Source organism: Chrysemys picta, chromosome 3, assembly GCF_011386835.1.
Source record: "Chrysemys picta bellii isolate R12L10 chromosome 3, ASM1138683v2, whole genome shotgun sequence".
In the NCBI taxonomy this organism is placed as follows: Eukaryota; Metazoa; Chordata; order Testudines; family Emydidae; genus Chrysemys; species Chrysemys picta.
In genome coordinates, this window is record NC_088793.1 from 190,745,402 (window position 1) to 190,769,153 (window position 23,752).

A 23,752-nucleotide genomic window follows, 5' to 3' on the forward strand; every position below is an offset into this window, starting at 1 on the left:
GTGAGTAGGGATTCCATATTTTAACATTCAAAAAATAGGACACTCCACGGGGAGGGAGGGTAGCCCCACCCTGCCCCCATCCATTCCCTCCGACTGCCCCCCACAGAAACCCCAACCCATCCAACCCCCCTGCTCCCTGTCCCCTGATCACCCCCTCCCGGGATCCCTGCCCCAATTGCCCCGCAGGACCCCACCCCCTATCTAAGCCCAACTTCCCCCTTCCTGAGGGGGGGGGATAGGGGGAACCCAGACCTGGGGCAGCAGGGTGTGTGTGTGGGAGAGCCCAGGGCTGGGGCGGCAGGGGGATGCAGGTGGGGGAGGTGAGAGCCCAGGGCTGGGGCGGCAGGGGGCTGCGGGTCAAGGGGTGAGAGCCCAGGGCTGGGGAGGCAGGGGGGTGCGGGAGAGCCCACGGCTGGGGCGGCAGGGGGGTGCGGCGAGGAGCCCAGGGCTGGGACGGAGGGCAGCCAACCATTTTTTTGCTTGGGGCAGCAAAAAACCTAGAGCCGGCCCTGGATGCAAGTCCATGCTCTGGGTGTCCCTGGCCTCTGATTGCAGGAAGCTGGGCATGGATGACAGGGGATGGATCACTCAATGATCGCCCTCTGGGGCACCCGGCATTGGCCACTGTTGGAAGACAGGATACTGGGCTAGATGGATCATTGGTCTGACCAAGTATGGCCATTCTTATATTCTTATGACAAGAGACAGTGGATGGATGAAACAGATAAATGAGAATAGGAGGGGGAAGATGAGGTAACAATAAAAGAGCCATGTTTTTGCCTAAGAAACAGTAGTCTTTATTTTGTATTATATTTAAGAATCTGCCTGTATTTCCCTCAAATAAACAGTTACATTTTTTTCCAAATCAAAGTCAAACAGTTTTTATAGCAAATGGAATAATTGCCTCAGACATATAGTTCCCACTATATCATCTTACCATTAAAGTGTCCAATGTACTTCAATAATTACCTCCAAAAACAGGCATTGAACTTGTTGACGTCACTAGGCTTCACCCTAGGTAACTCGGGAGGGTGGAAGGCCACTAAGTGTCAATGAAGCCTTCCTGCACTAGGCCTAAGTGAACCAAACTCTATCCTTCCATGTTTAAACTCTAATCAACCTCAAAAGCCAGGTGCAATTGGAATATGTAAGCAACCAGTTATCTGTGTGCAACCCCCTGCTCAAGCAGTAATAATGAGGCCTGCATGTTTCTGGCTGAAGGGAAAAAGGACAAGATAACGGTTTAAAGAAGTTACTAACAAGCTAGGCTTATAGCTGCCAAGAATGACTTAACTATTACCAGGGACGGGAGGGGTAGAGGGAGGAAGGGGGGGGAGAAAGGGAGGGCTAGAGGGGAAAGGGGGGGGTGAGGCTTAACTGCAAAATGTATAAAAGAAGAAAAACTGTTCCTGTTAATGTGCTTGATCTGAGACGTGCCTGTCTCCTTGCACCGCTTTGGGATCCCAAATAAATTTTGTTTGCTTCTCCACCTGGTGTGTTTATTGACGCGAAGCACACCGGGCAACGGACCCGCTGTTGCTTTGCCTCGGGCACTCTGTGCTGGCAACAGTTTTGGCGCCCAACGTGGGGCTCGAGGCTGAAATTTAGCCTTGCCCGGACCCCTCTCGGAGGTCGACAGATTGCGGCGACGCCCGACGCCCAGCGCGCACCGGTGACTTTACCGGGGGCCTCGGCGAAGACGTGGTTTGGTCGACCCCGGAGGGCACAACGGTGCAATGCGCTCGAGTAGTGGAGAAGCAGCTGCGGGCGACGGTGGGGAACCGGTCCCGTGGATAGGGCGACGGTGCAGAACCGGACCCTTGGATAAGGTAGGAAAAGTCCAGTGGGGACTTTATCTGTCTTGACCTGGGGACGCCCAGTGTCTACCTGTTATGACCTGGGGACGCCCAGTGTCTCCCTATGGGGCAGGGACAGAGTATGGCAGGCAGGGTAAGGTGTACACCCTTGGAATGCATTCTGGTGAATTGGAAAGTGTTTGGATCGGATCCGTTGATTAAAAGTAAACTGAAAAGGTTCTGTACAGTAGACTGGCCTCAATATCAGCTAGAGGACCAGGAAAGGTGGCCACCGGAAGGATCACTTAATTATAACACGATCCTTCAATTACTTCTGTTTTGTCAGCAAATGGGTAAATGGAATGAACATATGTATGTACAGTTGTTTATGTTGTTAAGAGATAGGTTAGATATTTTGCAAAAGTGTAATTTGACTCCGACAGGTTCGGTAGTAGCTACTGTTAGTTCCCAAAACCCCCCCCTCCCACAGCTGTAATGGCAGGTCCGGTGTCCCCTTCGGCTATCACACCCCCACCATATAAAGACAAGGTGTCTCAGGTCCCAGAGATTGCCCCCTCGGTGGAATTTTATCCGTTGATCACTGAGACTGTGGTGTCCAGACATGGCTCAGATAGGAATCAGGCCACTACTATGCAGGTTTACACCCATGTGCCTTTTAACCCGGTGGACCTAGCAGCCTTTAAGGCACAGGCAGGGGAATTCTCTACGAACCCAAGCAAGTTTATCTCGGTCTTTGAAGGGTGCCTGGCTAGCTGTAAGCCTGACTGGGATGATTGTAATGTCCTTATGCAGACCCTGCTGTCTGAGGTGGAGCGTAATCAGGTTGTGTCTTAAGAAAAGGAAAAGAGGCAAGCGAAAATGATGGTCGCAGCAGTACAGGCCGGTGGCAGGGGAAAATTCCAGGAAGGTGGAAGGGGCCGGGGAATGAGAGGACATGGGCGTGGGTGCCCTGGCTCACAGGAAAGGCGTCTGGGTCGCAACCAGTGTGCCATATGCCGGAAGGAGGGACATTGGAAAAATGAGTGCCCCAAAAGGGAAGCTACCCCTATAATGACAGCGAAGGATCAAGAATAGGGGTGTCAGGGAAGATGGACTATCCTGCCCCTGGAACCCCGAGTAAACATGAGGGTGGGAGATTCGGACATAGACTTTTTAATAGACTCTGGAGCTGCACGAACAGCCGTAAACCAACCTCTGCAGCTGCCTGTGTCAGAGTCCCTCACTGTGGTGGGTGCCACAGGGAAAGGAACCAAGTGCCCAGTATATGCCCCAGCGGAATGTGCTTTGGGAAACAGAACTCTATCTCACAAACTGGTTTTCCTCCCCGATTGTCCAACACCTCTACTGGGACGGGACCTGCTTTGTTGCTTAGGAGCCACCCTGCATTTCACCCAAGATGAAATAACCCTCACCTTACCTGCAGAGAATGCCTGGATAATGACCCTTGCAATTAAGCCCTCAGACATGCAAGCCCCAGAGTGGAGCAAGTGGGAAGACAAAAGGAGGGTTAAAAAGCAGCTTTGCTGGACAGTGTTGGCCCAGGGATTTAAAAATTCCCACACCCTTTTCGGCCAGGCCCTGGCCAGAGACTTGGAGGAGTGGGACAATGAGGACAGGGTCCTCCTCCTGCAATATGTGGATGACTTGTTAATGGCTGCTGTGGGTCTCATCCCTTGCCTTAAAGCCACTGTGAGCCTCCTGAACTTTGTTGGACTCCTCAGAAGTGGGTGTGCTCGTCCTGGTTTGTTGCTCCAAAGCTCTGTATAGAAGTTATTTTACTGGAAGGGTGTATAATGGCAATGTGTATGTGTTCATTGTTGGGAAAAGGTGTATAAGTGAAGAGTGGAAGTTTCCTTTGTAAGTTAAAAGAAGCCGAGAAGGAAAAAGAACAGAACGAGTTAACTGAGGGAAAAAATATAGCTAGCAAGCTCAGTCCAAAGATAAGACACTGGCACCATCCAAGGACACTGCCCAGAGCTAAGACTTGGCCGACAGCCAAGAAAAGGGGGGGCCTGAATGGGCCCAAGCAACTATGAGATCTGCAAAACACTGCCAGGCATTAATGAAATGTGTTAGGTTTCTTTTCTCACAGATAAAAGAAGTGCTACCCAAAGACCCTAGCAGCCCTGCCATTCATTGAAACAAGGAGACTGAGTCTACGTAAAGTCCATCAACGAAAAACTGCTTTGGCTCCACACTGGAAAGGCCCTTTCCAAGTCCTGTTAACCACCAACACCGCTGTGAAGTACCAAGGACTGCCCACCTGGACCCAGGCTTCTTACTGTAAAAAGACCCCTCCACCTCGGGAGGACTCTCCAACTGATGATAAGCCTATTTAAAGACAGGGTGATGTGCTAGTAACCTCTCACCTGTATGATGCTGAACCACACTGTTTCAGGAAAAGAGAAGAAGGAACACTTGCTTCACTAAAACCACAAAGTCTAGGAATTCCTGACTACAAAAGACATTAAGAACTGACCCTGGTGAAGAAACAAAGAATTATACGCTGGCAGGGAGGCTCTTAGACCCCTGGCCTCCCAGGTACAGGCTGAATGTCTAGTCTGCCAAAAGAACAACCCTCGACCAGGAGTGTCAGTGCCACCAGCCACTCTGGAACCTACCCCAGGCCCGGGGCTGGTTTGGCAAATAGACTTTACTGAGTTCCCCCTGACCCAAGGATTCAAATACCTTTTCGTTTTGGTGGATCGATTCAGCGGATGGCCTGATGCCTTACCCCTTGTTTTGCTCCACATGCGCACTCTCCCAAAGGGCAGGTTAGGGCTCAGTCCCTTCGAGATTATGTTTGGAAGGGCATGGCCTATGAATGGTACACCGGTTCTGGCAGGGGAGTGGGAAATGGGGTGTGGCTTTTTATCTCAGTACATGTGCTCTCTGTCTGCTGTTCTCTGTTCTCTCCACAGGTATACCAGAGATTTGCAGCCTCTCCCGCTGGATGCCCCTGTCCATTCCTTGCAGCCAGGCAATTCCGTTCTCGTTCGGACCTGGAAGGACAAGCCTCTCCAAGAGAAGTGGAAGGGACCCCACACCGTCCTGCTGGTCTCCCACACAGCAGCAAAGGTCAAGGGACACAAGAACTGGATTCAATCACTCCCATCTGAAGGCAGTGCCCGCTCCTGAACGGTGGACCGTCCAGCCTACGGAAAAGGACTACCAGCGATGACCTGGGACTTAAACTGTTATTCAAAAAAAACAATAAGATCTGCTGGGAATGCCCTGTGGTCTCTTTGGACAGTTGCAGCGCACTCCCCGTGAAAACTCTAAGCATTGGTTGTGTTTACTCTCACAGGGCCGGCCTAACCTGGTGGCCTGGTCCTTTTGTTTTTAATCTGCCTACTACTGGTAATTGATATTTTGTGGGTATTTGGGGAATTGTAATTGTTAGGCCCTAGGGTCACCTGCCCAGCATGAGTTCAGGTCCAGGGTCTGCCACAGTGGTACTCTTTGCCATAGGGATACTCCTTTCGTTACCTCCCATTTCCCCCAAGGCACATGTGGGATGGAAAGGGATCCCTACTAACTTGGAAACAAACACATATGAGTCCTTGAAGGTTTGCTTTGCCCAAGAGTTTAACCTCTCTAACTGCTGAGTATGCTCCCAAATCCTGCACCACGCAGCAGGGTTACCCTGAAGGGTAGTTCCCCAAAATTGGTCAGATATCTGTTGGGGATGGTTCAGTAGGGGAAGAAATACCTCGGGTACCCCCTTGTCACAAAACTGTACCATTGAATCCCAGTATGCATTAAGGGACAACCCCTGGCCGCAGCGTTAATCTTTGTATGCCACCTCAGAGCCCATTAAGGAAGGAGACAGGTTGGGTATAATCCTCCTCCCATCCCATGGGGTGGGACGGCTAACCCAATTTTATCGCAGGCTCTCTGTGTTTCTCACCACATTCGCCAATGAAACCTTGGCCATAGAGAAGAGCCTTAACTCAGAGCTATACCAGCTCCGGTTGCTGTCCCTACAAAACAGACAGGCCTTAGATTATGTTTTAGCCTCCCAGGGCGGGGTGTGTGCCTTTATTGGGAATGAATGTTGTACTTAGGTCCCGGAAAACTCACAGGACATTAACAAGCACGTCCTGTCGGCCAAACAGGCTTTCAAGCAGTGGAAGGCCCAGGAAAGGAAACCCACAGTTTTCAATTCCCTTTGAAGTTGGTTGCCCAACCTAGGAGGACTGGGGGGTGGCCTTGTGCGTCTCCTCCTCACCGGTGTGGTATTGTGCCTGGTCACCCTCCTCCTAATTGCTTGTTTTAAAATGCTCCTCCGTAAGCTTTGTGCCCCCCGTTCCTCAAAAATCCCGGCATACCCTCTCATTGAAAACCCCAGCTTCATAGCACTTAATCATATCTTGTCCACAGAATATGAGAAAACTCAGCCAAAAGCTTGTTGAGTATTCTCAAAGGAGGGAGTTGTTGACGTCACTAGGCTTCACCCTAGGTAACTCGGGAGGGTGGAAGGCCACTAAGTGTCAATGAAGCCTTCCTGCACTAGGCCTAAGTGAACCAAACTCTATCCTTCCATGTTTAAACTCTAATCAACCTCAAAAGCCAGGTGCAATTGGAATATGTAAGCAACCAGTTATCTGTGTGCAACCCCCTGCTCAAGCAGTAATAATGAGGCCTGCATGTTTCTGGCTGAAGGGAAAAAGGACAAGATAACGGTTTAAAGAAGTTACTAACAAGCTAGGCTTATAGCTGCCAAGAATGACTTAACTATTACCAGGGACGGGAGGGGTAGAGGGAGGAAGGGGGGGGAGAAAGGGAGGGCTAGAGGGGAAAGGGGGGGGTGAGGCTTAACTGCAAAATGTATAAAAGAAGAAAAACTGTTCCTGTTAATGTGCTTGATCTGAGACGTGCCTGTCTCCTTGCACCGCTTTGGGATCCCAAATAAATTTTGTTTGCTTCTCCACCTGGTGTGTTTATTGACGCGAAGCACACCGGGCAACGGACCCGCTGTTGCTTTGCCTCGGGCACTCTGTGCTGGCAACAAACTCATCCAGAATCCTAACAGCTTACAAGGCTTTTCCTTGAAGTACTGATTTGCAGTGGCACTGGAATGCTTTTTATAGTGGGGGTGCTGAAAGCCAGCAAAACTATCCCCTAACTTTTTACCTCATTCCCCTTCCCCACCCCTTCCAGAGCTGAGGCTGGGAGCAGGGCCGTGTCTCCAGGAGAGGGGGACAAGGACAGGGATAAAGGGGCCAAAGCTGGGGGGCAGGCACGGGCCAGTAGTGGAGCCCCACGTGGGACTGGCAGCTGAGACCCCATGTGTGCGGCCAGGAGCGGGGCCGGCAGCCGGGACCTCCAGGCACGGGGCCAGCAGCCATGATGCAGGCCCCCATGTACATGGTCAGGAGCAGGGCCGGTCGCTGGAACCCCGCGCGGAGCAGGGCCGGCCGCTGGGATCCTGGGTGTGCAGCTGGGACCCTGCATAAAATCTGGGGGTGCGACAGCACCCCACGCACCTCTACTTCCCAGGCCTATGCTGATTTGTCCTTCCTTGTAATATTTTTAAATGCCAAAATTCTCCACCATGCTGTACTGAGAGCAGGATGTCAACATTTGAAAATTTGGCAGCTTTAAGTCCTATTCATCATCTTTATTCCCATTTGGAGTGGATTTCAATATATTATTCTGATCATTGATTGTACAATATACTTAGAGAATCTCTTATCCTTTAAAAATATTGCTAAGCCTCTTGAGGATATCCTTTATGTTATGAATATGCTAAATTACTTCATTAAAACAGAGCTCTAGTTCCCTAGAAAATACTGCCCATTTCTTCCACTAGTATTTTGCTAAATTCATATTTATAGCAGTTCTCATTAAATATCCCTATACAAATTCAAGCTGAATAGGTTGTTTTTCATAACATGTTCATGTCTCTCATCTTTATACTCTGACTGCATAGTCAGGCTCTCTTCCCTTTGTTAATGGGATGGAAATGAAATTAACTTGACCCATACACATGGTTTCAAAGCCATCAACAACCTCAGCCTGTAAGTTGATATGTAAGTTGGTATGACACCACTGAGGTCAATGAAACAACCCTAATTACACCAGCTAAGGACTGGCACACGGTTTGCTGAGGTTACAGAGAGTTCTCAATCATATCAAAAGTTCCTTTCTATTGGCTTTTTAGTTTTGTTTCCAAATTGTTGTTACTAAACACCCCACAGTCACCCTTCAATGTGAGAGACACTGTCTTTCATCTTCTATAAGAACTTTAATAAATACACTGCTACATACCCAGTAAGAAACAGTCATTAATCATTTGCAATCGTATTTCTTTTGGATAGTAGAATAAATCTAATCATAAATATGATTGTACCAGCAGGAAAAAAGAAGTATAATCTCTTCTGACAGGATAATATAAATGTCTTGAGTACACACATTCATTTTCCCCCGCAGGATTCTTTCACAAAGACCCCCAGTTCAGCAAAGCCCTTAAGTATATATTTGAGCATGTGAATTAATCTCACTGATTTCATTGGGACTACTCATGGGTTATGCATATATTTAAGTACTTTGCTGGATCATGGCCTTAGGGAAAAGCAACAGTCGTCTGTCTAGTGACCCAACCCAGGAGTCAAGGTCTAATATTCTGGGCAACCTATTAGCAAGGACTATGGTTCATCGGTATTAGGGACACACTATATGTTTAGACACAATAATTGTACATCATCGATTCCCAGACTAACTAGCATCCATCTGTGATCTGGTTCCTTGAAAACATACAAATAATTTTCTATTTATTAGAACAGATCCCCCTCTTTCAGCCTAATTCTGCCCACAGAGATCATGCACAAATCCCACTGAACTTTCTTTCACAGGGTTTTGGCTATGCAGAGTGGTACGTTGTACCCAAGCCACCTCAGCTGTGGTGAAACTCAGAATCAGATCCTAATCTAGACACAAACAGCAGCTCAGGCCCATGACGAGTGCAGGTAACAAACATGGGCTTTGTCTCTGCACTTAAGGCTATAGTATAGTCACAAGAGAAAGGTAGGGATGGCAAGAAAGAGAATAATTTCCAGTGGGCATCAAGTGTGTTTTTAGTGTTCCATTCATTAGTCAGTAGATTCTTTGACTGAGTGCACATTAGTGAGTTGTCAGTGCACATTGAAAACGTCCCTGCATAACATGCATTGCAGTGCACTTAATCCCCCTGCATCATGCTGGCGATGGTGCAAGGGATTTCTGCGGGGATGGGGGAAGGAATCTTCACTCACCACCAGGCCAAACAGCTGCTGCATAGCCACTTGCGCAACCTTGAAGTTGCCACCGCCCTTGTGCTGCCACACCCATGTTGTACAGGCTGAAGGGTCTATATAGCAGTGGACCCACTGCACCTGATAAGATCCTTTCCTATCCGCCATCCAGTCCCCAAGTTCTGCTGAATTGGGATGCACAGGAGGCCCCCATGGAATTGGTCTTCACATGGTGGAGGAAGTGCAGGATCCCTGTGCACGGTCCCCAGATCTACTCCCTGTCTATCAGAAACCGCCTGACTCCACCCAGTTCTCCTACCTCAGGGGCCTTCCAGGGCCTTAAAGGAACAGCTGACATCTGTCCAGTTTGCATTTTTAGTGAAGCTATGTGAATAGAGCCAAGCAATTTTTTGTTCTGTGAATAATAAATTTACCAAAAGCTTCATTGGGGGGAGGGAGGAGAAGGGGCATCAAAACTATTCAGAAATTCAAGTCAATTCAGTGAATAGTTTCAGAGGGGGGGGGGAAACCCTGAACAACAACAAATGAGAAATGTGAAACTATTTCAGAGATGTCAATTCAAACAGACATTCAGAACATTTGGTTTGACCCTAACAAAAAAGTTCAGTTTCTGTTTGATATGAACTATTTTTTTTAAACTTTTCAATTTAGCCACCAAGCCAAAATACTAATCGTAATAATTCAGATCTATGTGTGAAACTCAGCAGTTTATTGACTAGGTGCAAACCACATCTTTGACTGCTCCACAAAGATTCCCACACCCCTGAGTTACAAGTTCCAAAAGACCTCAAAACTTAAAGCCAAACTCGGCTAAAGCAACTGCATCTATGATGAGATAACTGGCTCTGTGGATATAGGAAAAGTGGTGGATGTGATATATCTTGACTTTCGCAAAGCTTTTGATATGGTCTCCCACAGTATTCTTGCCAGCAAGTTAAAAAAGTATGGATTGGATGAATGGACTATAAGGTGGATAGAAAGCTGGCTAGATTGTCGGGCTCAACAGGTAGTGATCAATGGCTCGATGCCTAGTTGGCAGCTGGTATCAAGCGGAGTGCCACAGGGGTCGGTCCTGGGGCTGGTTTTGTTCAACTTCTTTATTAATGATCTGGATGATGGGATGAATTGCACCCTCAGCAAGTTTGCAGATGACACTAAGCTGGGGGGAGATGTAGTACACTGGAGGGTAGGGATAGGGTCCAGAGTGAGCTAGACAAATTGGAGGATTGGGCCAAAAGAAATCTGATTAGGTTAAACAAGGACAAGTGCAAAGTCCTGCACATAGGAAGGAAGAATCCCATGCATTGCTTCAGGCTGGGGACCGACTGGCTAAGCAGCAGTTCTGCAGAAAAGGACCTGGGGATTACAGTGGATAAGAAGCTGGATATGAGTCAGCAGTGTGCCCTTGTTGCCAAGAAGGCCAACGGCATATTGGGCTGTATTAGTAGGAGCATTGCCAGCAGATCGAGGGAAGTGATTATTCCCCTCTATTCGGCACTGGTGAGGCCACACTTGGAGTATTGCGTCCAGTTTTGGTTCGCCCCACTACAGAAGGGATGTGGACAAATTGGAGAGAGTCCAGCAGAGGGCAACAAAAATGATTAGGGGACTGGGGCACATGACTTATGAGGAGAGGCTGAGGAAACTGGGGTTATTCCGTCTGCAGAAGAGAAGAATGAGGGGAGATTTGATAGCTGCTTTCAACTACCTGAAGGGGGGTTCCAAAGAGAATGGAGTTCAGCTGTTCTCAGTGGTGGCAGATGACAGAACAAGGAGCAATGGTCTCAAGTTGCAGTGTGGGAGGTCTAGGTTGGATATTAGGAAACACTGTTTCACTAGGAGGGACCTAGTAACTGTATATTACAAGACACAATTTCTTCATTGTGTTTTATTTTACTTTTGTTTAGACAAAGAAACTATGACTCAGTGGCTATTTTGTTGCCACCAGTAGATTGCATTATTGAATAGGAGATGCTCCACTAATGATATGTCTGTAATGGAAAGTGAAATCTTAAGAGCTTCTTTTAATGATATACGCTAGAAATCAATTGTTCTTTGAATAGAACAAAGAAGGAAATCACTACTGGTCTGTCAGTGTAGCCATTTAGTGCTAGGGGGTTCCAGCAGGTAGCCAGCAGTTTGAATCTTAGCCATTTCTTTTCTTTTAATCCATTAAAAGGCCAGTCTCTTGCGTTATGATTTGTCAGGCAGTCACCACAGCTGGAAACCGCAGACTATGCTGCCATTTTACACTTCACTGAACGTGTGAAGGCTGATTCTCTACTACTTACGACAGCTGCCACTGCTGTCTGTGAAACACGGGCTTGTGTGCTGTTGCTGATCTTTAAAAGCTGTCTAATAAATACTCCCTCCATTAGTTCAGAACAGAAGTACGTGGGCTGTGTAATCACCCATACCGGTTGGTAGTGTGGATAAATACAGAGCAAACATAAAGGGCACATGCGGAGTCCTGACTCATAATGAGTCTCATAAATCATCATGCCAGTCACATCTCTACCCATTTTAACTTCGCTTCCAGATGTATTGATATTAGCATCCATAGTTATCAATGTCTGCTCTCAGGCCTTTATTAAAAACTCAGCCCATGTGCACTGAAAAGGTAATTTGAGTGAACTTGGGTTCAGCTTAGAATGAAAGAGGTCCTAGGTTCAGGCAAACCTGGGTTGATTTATGGTTTTAATTTCCAAACCGTCTGAAATTCACAGTTTCACTTTCAATGCAAATTAAGATCATAGAATCATAGAATATTAGGGTTGGAAGAGACCTCAGGAGGTCATCTAGTCCAATCCCCTGCTCAAAGCAGGACCAATTCCCAGCTAAATCATCCCAGCCAGGGCTTTGTCAAGCCGGGCCTTAAAAACCTCCAAGGAAGGAGACTCCACCACCTCCCTAGGTAACGCATTCCAGTGTTTCACCACCCTCCTAGTGAAATAGTTTTTCCTGATATCCAACCTGGACCTCCCCCACTGCAACTTGAGACCATTGCTCCCTGTTCTGTCATCTGCCACCACTGAGAACAGCCGAGCTCCATCCTCTTTGGAACCCCCCCTTCAGGTAGTTGAAGGCTGCTATCAAATCCCCCCTCATTCTTCTCTTCTGGAGGCTAAACAATCCCAGTTCCCTCAGCCTCTCCTCATAAGTCATGTGCTCCAGACCCCTAATCATTTTTGTTGCCCTCCGCTGGACTCTTTCCAATTTTTCCACATCCTTCTTGTAGTGTGGGGCCCAAAACTGGACACAGTATTCCAGATGAGGCCTCACCAATGTCGAATAAAGGGGAATGATCACGTTCCTCGATCTGCTGGCAATGCCCCTACTTATACAGCCCAAAATACCGTTAGCCTTCTTGGCAACAAGAGCACACGGTTGACTCATATCCAGCTTCTCGTCCACTGTGACCCCTAGGTCCTTTTCTGCAGAACTGCTACCTAGCCATTCGGTCCCTAGTCTGTAGCAGTGCATGGGATTCTTCCGTCCTAAGTGCAGGACTCTGCACTTGTCCTTGTTGAACCTCATCAGGTTTTTTTTCGCCCAATCCTCTAATTTGTCAAGGTCCCTCTGTATCCGATCCCTACCCTCTAGTGTATCTACCACGCCTCCTAGTTTAGTGTCATCTGCAAACTTGCTAAGAGTGCAGTCCACACCATCCTCCAGATCATTAATAAAGATATTAAACAAAACCGGCCCCAGGACCGACCCTTGAGGCACTCCGCTTGAAACGGGCTGCCAACTAGACATGGAGCCATTGATCACTACCCGTTGAGCCCGACGATCTAGCCAGCTTTCTATCCACCTTACAGTCCATTCATCCAGCCCATACTTCTTTAACTTGGCAGCAAGAATACTGTGGGAGACCGTATCAAAAGCTTTGCTAAAGTCAAGGAATAACACATCCACTGCTTTCCCCTCATCCACAGAGCCAGTTATCTCATCATAGAAGGCAATTAGGTTAGTCAGGCACGACTTCCCCTTCGTGAATCCATGCTGACTGTTCCTTATCACTTTCCTCTCCTCTAAATGTTTCATAATTGATTCCTTGAGGACCTGCTCCATGATTTTTCCAGGGACTGAGGTGAGGCCGACTGGCCTGTAGTTCCCCGGATCCTCCTTCTTCCCTTTTTTAAAGATGGGCACTACATTAGCCTTTTTCCAGTCATCTGGGACCTCCCCCGATTGCCATGAGTTTTCAAAAATAATGGCTAATGGCTCTGCAATCTCACCCGCCAACTCCTTTAGCACCCTCGGATGCAGCGCATCCGGCCCCATTGACTTGTGCACGTCCAGTTTTTCTAAATAGTCCCGAACCACTTCTTTCTCCACAGAGGGCTTTCTCCCATGCTGTACTGCCCAGTGCAGCAATCTGGGAGCTGACCTTGTGCGTGAAGACAGAGGCAAAAAAATCATTGAGTACATTAGCTTTTTCCACATCCTCGGTCACTAGGTTGCCTCCCTCATTCAGTAAGGGGCCCACACTTTCCTTGACTTTCTTCTTCTTGCTAACATACCTGAAGAAACCCTTCTTGTTACTCTTAACATCTCTTGCTAACTGCAACTCCAAGTGTGATTTGGCCTTCCTGATTTCACTCCTGCATGCCTGAGCAATATTTTTATACTCCTCCCTGGTCATTTGTCCAATCTTCCACTTCTTGTAAGCTTCTTTTTTGCGTTTAAGATCAGCAAGGATTTCACTGTTTAGCCAAGCTGGTCGCCTGCCATATTTACTATTCTTTCTACACATCGGGATGGTTTGTTCCTGCAACCTCAATAAGGATTCTTTAAAATACAGCCAGCTCTCCTGGACCCCTTTCCCCTTCGTGTTATTCTCCCAGGGGATCCTGCCCATCTGTTCCCTGAGGGAGTCAAAGTCTGCTTTTCTGAAGTCCAGGGTCCGTATTCTGCTGCTCTCCTTTCTTCCTTGTGTCAGGATCCTGAACTCGACCATCTCATGGTCACTGCCTCCCAGGTTCCCATCCACTTTTGCTTCCCCTACTAATTCTTCCCTGTTTGTGAGTAGCAGGTCAAGAAAAGCTCTGCCCCTAGTTGGTTCCTCCAGCACTTGCACCAGGAAATTGTCCCCTACACTTTCCAAAAATTTCCTGGATTGTCTGTGCACTGCTGTATTGCTCTCCCAGCAGATATCAGGGTGATTAAAGTCTCCCATGAGAACCAGGGCCTGCGATCTAGCAACTTCTGCTAGTTGCCAGAAGAAAGCCTCGTCCACCTCATCCCCCTGGTCTGGTGGTCTATAGCAGACTCCAACCACGACATCACCCTTGTTGCTCACACTTCTCAACTTTATCCAGAGACTCTCAGGTTTTTCTGCAGTTTCATACCGGAGCTCTGAACAGTCATACTCCTCTCTTACATACAACGCAACTCCCCCACCTTTTCTGCCCTGCCTGTCCTTCCTGAACAGTTTATATCCATCCATGACAGTACTCCAGTCATGTGAGTTATCCCACCAAGTCTCTGTTATTCCAATCACATCATAGTTCCCTGACTGTGCCAGGACTTCCAGTTCTCCCTGCTTGTTTCCCAGGCTTCTTGCATTTGTGTATAGGCACTTAAGATAACTCATCGATCGTCCCTCTTTCTCAGCATGAGACAGGAGTCCTCCCCTCTTGCGCTCTCCTGCTTGTGCTTCCTTCCAGGATCCCATTTCCCCACTTACCTCAGGGCTTTGGTCTCCTTCCCCCAGTGAACCTAGTTTAAAGCCCTCCTCACTAGGTTAGCCAGCCTGCTGGCGAAGATGCTCTTCCCTCTCTTCGTTAGGTGGAGTCCGTCTCTGCCTAGCACTCCTCCTTCTTGGAACACCATCCCATGGTCGAAGAATCCAAAGCCTTCTCTCCGACACCACCTGCGATTCCACAATTCAACGGTCTCTACCCCGGCCTTTTCCTTGCACAGGGAGGATGGACGAGAACACCACTTGCGCCTCAAACTCCTTTATCCTTTTTCCCAGAGCCACGTAGTCTGCAGTGATCCACTCAAGGTCATTCTTGGCAGTATCATTGGTGCCCACGTGGAGAAGCAGGAAGGGGTAGCGATCCGAGGGCTTGATGAGTCTTGGCAGTCTCTCCGTCACATCGTGTATCCTAGCTCCTGGCAAGCAGCAGACCTCTCGGTTTTCCCGGTCAGGGTGGCAGATAGATGACTCAGTCCCCCTGAGGAGGGAGTCCCCGACCACCACCACCCACCTCCTCCTCTTGGGAGTGGTGGTCGTGGAACCCCCATCCCTAGGACAGTGCATCTTTTGCCTTCCAATCGGTGGAGTCTCCTTCTGCTCCCTTCCCTCAGATGGGTCATCTAGTCCACTCTCTGCATTAGTACCTGTAGAGAGAACATGGAAACGATTGCTCACCTGTATCTCCATTGCTGGTGCATGGACGCTCCTCTTTCTCCTTCTGGAGGTCACATGCTGCCAAACCTCCTCACAATCCTTCTGTCCCTGCTGCGCCTGCTCTGAATCTTCAGAACATTGTGGCCGTAGAAGCATCTCCTGACGTCTGTCCAGGAAATCTTCATTTTCCCTTATGCAACGCAGAGTCGATACTCGTTTCTCCAGCCCTCGAACCTTCTCTTCCAACATGGAGACCAGCTTGCACTTTGTACAAACAAAGTCGCTTCTGTCCTGTGGAAGAAAGACAAACATGGCACAACCTGTGCAGGTTACAACAGCTGATCGCTCACCTTCCATATCACCGTCCTCTTAAGAACTTCCTCAACTGCTGCAGGAACTACTCAGAGAAACCTGCAGATGAAAGCCTCAGTGAGCTCTCCCCAAGCGAACTCCCAGGCAAACTCCTGCTGTTAGCCTCTGCTGTTCGCTGCTGACTGCCCTTATATACCAGTCAGGCCCACTCAAGGCCCACCTAGAACAAAGCTCTCCCAATTCACACTTTTCAAACAAACAAGCAAGCAATCAAGCACACGGTCAAACTGACCAACTGTCCCAGCAGCAGGCACTCAGATACTCACCAACACAGCCCCCCTAATGCAGCACTTAGTGTACCTCCTCTCGGACAGCTCCCAGGCAAACTCCCGCTGTTAGCCTCTGCTGTTCTACTTCAATGACTCAAACCCAGGTGAGCGGCAAATTGCAAATACCCAAAGCCATAGTTGTGGGTGAATAGTGGAAAACTAACTGATAGGTTGAAATGTTTGCATAAATTATTCATCAAATAATTTTAAGACACTAATTCCGAAATCCAAAGTGCACTGGCATTCGGTGTACAAGGGATGAGTTTGAATAAGACGTTGCCTCTGTTGGAGAAGGTTACATGTCAGCTAAAAGTCAGTGCAGCATTTTACCCTTTCCAAACACAAGAAAGCAAGTGGTGAATTCAGGCCAAGCTTTTCATAACTGACAGGTGATTTTGAGTACCTCAACTGCCCAAGTGAAATGGATACTTTCATGGAGCCTGAAGTTCAACACTTTCTGAAATTCAGACTACTGGGCACCACAAAACTGAGGTACCCAAATCATGAGTCACTTTTGAGAATCGTGGCTATAGTGACGAGGGCAAGGTCATCCTGAGCAGAGTGTTTCCATTGCTGCACACCGTGTTCTGTTAGCTGAAGTGCTAGGACTGTGCAGGCAGCTTTGTTGACTCATCCGTGATTTCCAGGAAATTAAATTATTGAAGAATCTACCTGAGGGTGATACAAACGGTGCTTGATTAAAGTTGGCATTTAGATCATCAAAACAGAAATGTGCCTTTTGCATGTGCTGAGGTCACTGGTAACTGTGGCAGCTCTCTTCTCACTCTGATCCATGCAAGGAAGGTTACAGTGAATATGCAGCTTCTCAAAAGGGAGTTTTCTTGGAACACTTTCTAATAAAAAGAGAGGGTCTCAAAAATAATGACTCCAGTCTATTACCTGTACATTCCTGGCAGAGGAGATCAGTAGGTTTGCTCCCGTGTCCTACCCGCAGAGTCGAATCCTTGAACATCAATGAAGTAACATGAAGAACAGACATCAATGTAGTAACACTAGTGATGAATTCAGTCCTGCCTGGCAGCAGCTGCTATTGAACTAAGTGCTATCTTGAGTCTCAGCTTGTGCTAGGTGTGGGTAAATGGGGCACATGTGCCTGACCCTAAAACTGACTAGGCAGGAATTTGCAGAGAAGTAAAGGGGGGAGCGGTCTGATAAGTACGTTAGATACTGTGTGCAGATCGTGAGAGCTCAGCTAAGCCATTACTTTCACGAGTGCCAGCCACAAACTGTGCTCCTTTGTAATGTAAAGAAAGACAGATCTCCGACCTTCTCCATTTGTAACTAAGGTTGTAGATCATGTCCTTTTATTAAAAAATAACAACAAACAAAAGAACACATCAGCACTGAGGGGGATGGGGGAAGGGAGGGTCCCAGGAGGAGGTAGGGTCCTGGGACAGTTAAAGATTTGTGTACGTCCAGGTATCCATTCCAACCTTCTCCTTTGGAGTACAGTGCAGGAGGTACTGTACTTCAGCAGGGCTAAACTGCAGAGGGATGGGTGTTGAGTGCAGTGCGTACTGGGAGTCTGCAGTGCTGGACTGTGATGGGGGAAGAGTGGAATGCAGCAGGTACAGACTGGAGCCAGGAGGTTTATAAGAATGTGTTGGCGGTGTCTGGGGGGCGCATGGGAAAGAGTTTTGCGACAGCGGCTGCAGGGGAGGGCAGGCGTGGAGCTGCTCGGTTTGCAGTGCTAGTAGCACCTGAAGCGTGTCCACTTGGTGCTCCATAACGTTTAGGAACCGCTCCATGGCTTCATTCTGGCGTGCCGCGTTCTCCTTTCGGGCCCTCTTCTCGCTGTCCCGCCACTCCTTCAATTCTTGTTTTTCGGCATCATGACCTCACGCAGAAAGTCCTCTTTAGCTCTTCATGGCTGCCTTCTAATTCTGCGCAGCTGTTCAGCCGGCGATAACAAAGAGGGAGGCTGGGCTCCCAAGGTCATATCTGTGAAGCCAAAAATTCAACATTTTACAAAAGCATTATTGTTTGCAACACACAGGCCACTAATTTAAAACACAGCCACTATTCGCCTACGTATCACTAACTGGCTGACCCCAGGCAAGCACACATGAGCCACAAGACCCCCAAAATGGTGAGTAACTGCAGGGGCAGAGGAAATCAGTGTTCCAGGACTGTACTGTACACTGGGGACGTGGCTCTTGGGGAGAGCCAGCACTGCAGGGGGGGGTCTTATAATCATTCCTGTCCCCACACTTTCCATAGGCTGTGTTCATTATGGAAGATATCTCACTGCTGAGGGGTTAGCAGGGAATCAAGGGAGGGTCTTCTCCAAGATAGCGGCTTCCCCCCTGGCCCTTATGCAGCTCGCCTGTGTGCAGCAATGGTCCCCACCCCAGTGACGGCAGAGTGGCGTGGGAAAGTTATCCTTAATGGGGCAAGAAACAAAGCAGCTCTGCCAAAGAACCTATGGCAGGAGATTGCCCAGTATCTCCATGGGAGTTTCCTGGAGATCTCTGAGGCGGTTTCCCATGAATCGAGGGAGTCAATCAACACCCTGTTCCACTGCTCAAACTAGGCATGTGTTGGTACATGCATCATACAAACACAAGCCTGCTTTCTGCAACCCTCCTGCCCCCAACCCTCCTGCTTCAGCGATTCCCAAAATCAAAGCCACTTACCAGGGGCCTCCTCTCCTGTTTTCATTTTGCCAAGATCCAACAGCTGTGACTGGCTAGCCTCCTCCAGGGTAGAGAAGAGCTCCGGGCTGCATGCATTTCTGACCCCCTCCCCCTCCACATCCTCATTCAAGATTTCCTCCTCCTGGCTCAGTCCACTCTCGACTGGCACATGAGCCACCAAAGTATCCACAGTGGCCTTCGCAGCAGAGGTGGAGTCGCCACTGAGTATTGCGTCCAGCTCTTTGTGGAACCAGTACCCCGGGGGTGCAGCACCGGAGCGGCGGTTTGCCTCCCACGCCTTGTGGTAGGTGTTCCACAGCTCCTTCACTTTGACCCTGCACTGCAGTGTGTCCCAGTCCTGGCCCCTTTCTGTCATGCATTGTGAAATCTGTCTGTAGGTATCAAAATTCCTACAGCTGGAGCTCAGCTGGGATTGAACAGCCTCCTCTCCCCAAATGCTGATGAGGTCCAGCAGCTCAGCATTGCTCCTAGAGGGGGATCGCCTGGTGCGTGGAGCAGGCATGGTCCCCTGGAAAGATGCGCTGAGACCACTGCACGCATCACCGAGCAAACAGGAAGGGGACTTTCAAAATTCCCAAGGAATTTAAGGGGTGGAGATGACAGTTGGTCATCTGAGGGCAGGGCAGTAGAGTTCAAACCGATGACCAGAGAGGTGAGAACAGGCATTGTGGGACACCTCCCGGAGGCCAATCGCAGTGCTGTAATGGACCAGGGTGTCTACACTGGCACCGCAGTGCTGTATCCCCGGCACAGAAAGCTGTACCCATCTCATTGGGGTGGTTTTTTTTACAGCACTGCAACTGCGCAGTTTCCGCGCACTAAGTGGCTTGGCTGTGTACACCTTGGGAGTTACAGTGTTCAAAGCTGCTTTACTGCACAGAAACTTGCCAGTGTAGACAAGGCCTTAGAATACGGTGCACTAAGTGCCCGATTTTCAGGCAACGTCAGGAATATAGACATCTATGCAATCAAAACACTACCACCCAAAATTGCGTTTCTAAACAAGGAGGCACCTGTAAGGCCAAGCTGAAGATTTAGTTCTAAATACATACAGCAAGGTATGTCTAAAATGGTTTAGAGATCAGCAGAGGGCTGTGAATCTTTCTTCTGGCCCAAAGAGCACATAGATTTGTTTGTGTTTTCTTTGCATGGTCATATTGTTGAGCCAGACTGGATGATTGCTGATGACTCTCTCTCTCAACAATACCAATACCCCTGTTGCTTATGCAAAGTCCTTCAATGAGAAAATTGTGCGTCTGCTTCTAAAAGCTGCAGCGAAGTGGGGTGATTACAAGAAGTGGTTTTGCCACTGGCCATTGCGGTTAATGTGTGTTATTTACTGACAGGCTGGGTCTACACTACCCGCCTGAATCGGTGGGTAGAAATCGACCTCCCGGGGATCGATCCCCAAATCGACGCTCTTACTCCACCAGCGGAGGTGGGAGTAAGCGCCATCAACGGGAAGCCGCAGAGGTCGATTTTGCCTCCGTCCTCACAGCGGGGTAAGTCGGCTGCGATACGTCGAATTCAGCTACGCTATTCACGTAGCTGAATTTGCGTATCTTAAATCGACTCCCCCCTGTAGTGTAGATGTAGCCTCAGTTACAGACAAACCCTGCTCACCAAACTAATGCATGCAGGCTCATTTATTTAAACATTGAAACTAATTTACAGTTATTAATTTCTCATTTCTTCCTAAATTCAGGAAAAGTGACTGCCAACAGCTCCCATAAAAGAGTGTCACTGATTCAGTCATTCAGATAGGAATAGTAATTGCTTTCTGAGGTTTGGTTAATAATAAAATCCATTAGTGTAAATGGTTTTCCATTTACTGAAATATCTATTTATTTCAGGTTATTGCTTAGCCTTTTCATGGTTTCCTTATCAAAATGTCTGCGTATCTAGCCAAACTAATTAAAACGGTCAGCTCTTCGGTTGCGGTGGGGACGGAATATAAAACTTCAATCGAAGCTGAAGAAAATAGAAAGTTTTAAGAGGGAATAAAATCTTTTCATTTTAATTAGCTTTTTATTCACAGTTACAAAATTAAGCAGATGAACTGAACATGAGTTGACAATCCAGAAAACCTATTTAATCCTATTCCACGGTAACGTGTCATTTACACATTTTGCTGGTGGTTTCCCAATTACTGAACACACTAAAGAAGATGCCCCAAATACCTTTTTATGTGTGGTAATCTAGGGCCTTCATTACAGACAATGGCAAAACTTCCATTGGCTTCACTGGGGCTAGGATTTCACCCCATATTCCTTCTGTTTGAGTTACCAGTTTGAAGTTAAAAATATTTGGGCCGTATTTAGCCATTTCTTTCTCAGGTAAAATTTGCCATTGACTTTAGCAAGAGCCTCTTCCCCTGGCTTCTTTGTTGGCACCATGCTCCACAAGGTCAGACGCTATTCGGGGACTGCAATTGTGGGAGGTTGATGGGCAGCTGCACCAGGGGACAAGGAGGGTCTCGCACACCCATGCGCATGCAGTGGCCAAAGTGTGACCCTAAGACAAAACCTCCAGATTTAGCTCTTTGTTATTTTCCAAATAGTTGCCTAGTGATACGGTTTTCAACTCGCTACTTCTATTGTGCCCAGTAAGGTATTCCATATGTTAAACCTTCTCAGAGGATGAAATCTGGCAATCTTCTCATGCTGAGTAACCCCTTCACAAGCAGTCACATGGACTTCAGTGCATGTGTTAGTATTTCCCATTCAAGCTTCATTCATCATGAGTGAGGGCTGTAGAAAGTTGTGCAAGCAAATTTCTTTCCCACATCTTACTTTTTGGCCCCATATTCTTATATTTTCTCCATTAGTTCAAATCCCATTTTATAAGCATCTATTCTTCAAAAATGGGTAATAGAGTCCTTCCCTAATCTCATTTTTATTGCTCAGGAATACAGATTTTCTCTAAACTTTCTGCAAAAGTCGGATCCCAGCACCTCTATACTAACCTACTACCTGTCTGCCAGATCTTCTCAATGTCTATAGTATCTGAGGTGACTGAAGTACTGTGTGTTACCTATGTTGTCATCTGCTGATGGAGCATAAGATGATGTTAAGAACATAAGAATGGCCATACTGGGTCAGACCAGTGGTCCAGCTAGCATAGGATCCTCTCTTCTGCCATCAGTCAGTGCCAAATGCTTTGGAGAGATTGAACAGAAGAGGACAATTTATCAGGTGATCCATCCCGTTGTCCAGTCCCATCTTATGGAAGTCAGAGGTTTAGGAGAACCCAGGACATGGGCTTGTGTCCCTGACTGTTAACTACCAATAGCTGACTGACTGACGTAATCAGAAGTCTGTCTGCTTATGTCATTCTTACAGTAACCTAAATGGTCTCATACTAGGAAAATGGACTGTAATACTTCTATTTATGCATTTCACTAAAGTTTCCCTGAGGCACGGTCAACTGTATGAGTTTCATCCACTATCTTCAATTATTGTTATTTATATTGTATTTGTGACCCCAACCAAGACTGGGGCCTCATTGTACCAGGCATTAGACAAACAATTATCTTGTTGTTCAATTATTTGAATCATAAATACAGTATTGCTTTTTGTGCACATTGCTTCCTAGTCTTGTCATTACGTTCCTGTAAGAAGAACTGCCAATGTACTTGAGCCATTTTATTTATTTATTTGCCAGCATTGGCTTGATTAGAGTTTAAACTGAAAATAAAATACACATTTTTAACAGAGAGGATAATTAGTGGCTAGGACAACTCACCAAGGAGTATGGTAGATTCTCCATAAATTGGAATCTTTCCATGAAGATGGCATAAAAGATCTTTCTAGAAGATATGCTCTAGCTCAACCACAAGTTGTTGGACTAAATACAGGAATCACTTGGTGTGGCCTGTGTTGTACAAAAGATCAGATGAGATTATCCTAGTGGTCCCTTTTCATCTTAAAATCTACGAAACATGACCAAGTGTAGCAGAATCTAGCCCTAAATAAAAGTCCTCCTTCCTTGGACATTTCTTGGACATACATAAGAGAATTATTCTACCTTTATATTCTGTGAATATAGATTAAAAGAAGATGAGCAATAATTATTGCTCTACAATTTGTACCTTCGTTGGGGCCAGAGAGGCCAGAAAGATGCTGAAGCATCATATCCAGTCTGCCACTTATTATTATTCATATCATCATAGTGCTAGGAGCCCTAAAAAAAACAAAAAAACAAAGACAATCCTCCTACCCCTAAAAGCTCAGCTACACCAGCTCCATCTGGATATAATCTCATGCATGTGGGAGTAATATAATCTAGAGGAATCCAAGTAAATGTATAGCATCAAAGGGAAAAGCTGCTTCTCGTCCTGAACTGAACTGGAAATTCCAGGTACTAGGTATCTGTCCTTCAATATTTAAGCTATGACGTCTCCTCCCTCTGAAGCGTGTCACTTTGAGAACGCTAGAAAGTAAAGCTTTTCCACCCAACTAGTCTTAGTTTGGGTTTTTTTTATATTTTCTCAGTTTACCAAGAAGCTCCATCCTTTTCATCTTTAATATTCCCTTTTCCATGTACATAGTTAGGCCCCCCCATCTTTTTCCTTTAGATATCTGCTCTATTATCCATGTTTTTCGTCTCTTCCCATCCCTTCATATCACCAAATTCTTGTTTCCATCTTTCTGTTTATTTCCTCCTAAATGCTCCCATTTCTCCCCCCTAAACATTTACATATTGACACACACACTTCCCTCCCCGCCCCCCTCAAGTTTCTCTTGTCTGAAGAGCCCTGGATCCAGAAGAGAGGAATGGAATTCAATCATTAGAAAACATTCAGCTATTTTCTTGAATTCTAATTCCAGGTCTAGCATTCTAAACATAGGACAGGGAGGCAGGAACCCTCAAGTTCATCTTCACTGCCACAATGACTCCTGACTCCATCAGCAATTGATTTAGGTCCCAATCCACAAAGGTACCCCAGATTTAGCAAGCATACAACTAACAGACAAACTCACCCCAAGGATCATGTAGT

General features: G+C 47.3%; 1 long non-coding RNA gene across 1 annotated transcript; it reads left to right on the forward strand.

Moving 5' to 3' along the window:
- Positions 1–989: 989 nt before the first annotated feature.
- LOC135982547 (uncharacterized) lies at positions 990–6,748 on the forward strand. The gene is made up of 2 exons (XR_010599946.1): positions 990–1,829; positions 3,910–6,748. It is a non-coding gene; the product is annotated as an uncharacterized LOC135982547 (long non-coding RNA).
- The last annotated feature ends 17,004 nt before the right edge of the window (positions 6,749–23,752 follow it).